This window comes from Propithecus coquereli, unplaced genomic scaffold (genome assembly GCF_000956105.1).
Source record: "Propithecus coquereli isolate 6110/MARCELLA unplaced genomic scaffold, Pcoq_1.0 Scaffold78, whole genome shotgun sequence".
NCBI classification, from domain to species: Eukaryota; Metazoa; Chordata; class Mammalia; order Primates; family Indriidae; genus Propithecus; species Propithecus coquereli.
The window spans coordinates 4,640,483-4,641,719 of record NW_012153951.1 but is presented as its reverse complement, the minus strand read 5'-3'; the positions used below and the strand labels follow the sequence as shown (position 1 = coordinate 4,641,719).

Sequence of the window (1,237 nt, the reverse complement as noted above, 5' to 3'; positions counted from 1 at the left end):
AAAAAAAAAAACATACTAACTTAAGGCTCAGAAGCAAAAAGGAGCACAGCATATGAGGAACTAAAAGAACTTCATCATGATTCCAGGTTAAAGGGCAAGGGCGGAGTGAGGCTGGAGAAGCTAGATCATTTGAGGGCCTCATTAGCAATATTAGGACTTGGAGAGTTTTATACTAATAGCAATGAGAAACCTTTGAATTTTAAGCAGAGGAATAATAATAAATTTAAGTTTTTACAGATTGCCTTGGCTGTAGTGTATAGAAAGAATTGGACCGGGAACAAGAGTGAATATAGACCAGCTAGGGGGCATGGTAGTCTAGATAAGTGATGATGTGGTTTTGAATAAAGAAATGGCAGTGAGAACAGAAGAAGGTAGATGGAGTTGAGAGTCTTGACTGGGAAACTTGGTAAGACTTGGTAATTTTATTAGATTGCTGAATGGGAGTATAATAAGCAAAATTACAGATTGCTGGCATGAGAAACTAGATATGATGAGTTTTTAGGAGGTTGGGATGGGGTTTACCATTTACCCAATTAGAGTTTTCTTTAAATTTTTTATTATTAAGCACCTTTTGCTAAAATTTAATATTTGATGTTTAATGTTTTGATATGAATAGCCCTAAAAATAGCAGGATTTGTATCATGAGAGGTGCTTATTGGATAGCTGGAGTCATTGAAAATTCAGCCCAGAAGAGAGGACCATTGGAAGTTAAGTCATGGTGTAAAAGAATTTCGTGGATATAACATATGAACTCTTTCTTTCTTGATTTCTCAGTGGTATAAGTCTAGTCATTAATGGCATGTGCAGTTGCTCTCTTCTCACTTCCTCAACCCAGTCTGCTTTAAATTTTTTTTTATTCCTTCATCACACAGAAATGTAGATTTGCTTCTTTCCTTTATTAAATTGACTGATGTGACCTTTCTGTTTTTACTTGTAGAAGAAATTGCTTCAGAGAATTCAGATTCCATCTATTCTTCAACTCCTGAAGTTAAGGCCTGATCATCAAACATATGCCACAGATAGTATACAACTTATGGACTAAAACAAGCAAACAGAGAAAAGCATTAGCCTTCCAGAGTTATTCTCTGCTTAAGGCAAACACAGCAGTAAATAATGGGGAATATGAATTAGCTTCAGTGCCGGAACAACTAACTTGGTGTTACCTGTAAGTGAAAACTGAAGAGTATCAGATGAAGGCAGGTGAAATTATGCTCTTGTAGTACGATGGGCTGTTGTT

General features: G+C 36.1%; 1 protein-coding gene across 1 annotated transcript in view; it reads left to right on the top strand.

Annotated features, from left to right (window-relative positions):
- Positions 1 to 1,237, top strand: part of STRAP (serine/threonine kinase receptor associated protein) — a 31,084-nt gene that overhangs the window by 18,221 nt on the left and 11,626 nt on the right. The window lies entirely within an intron of this gene.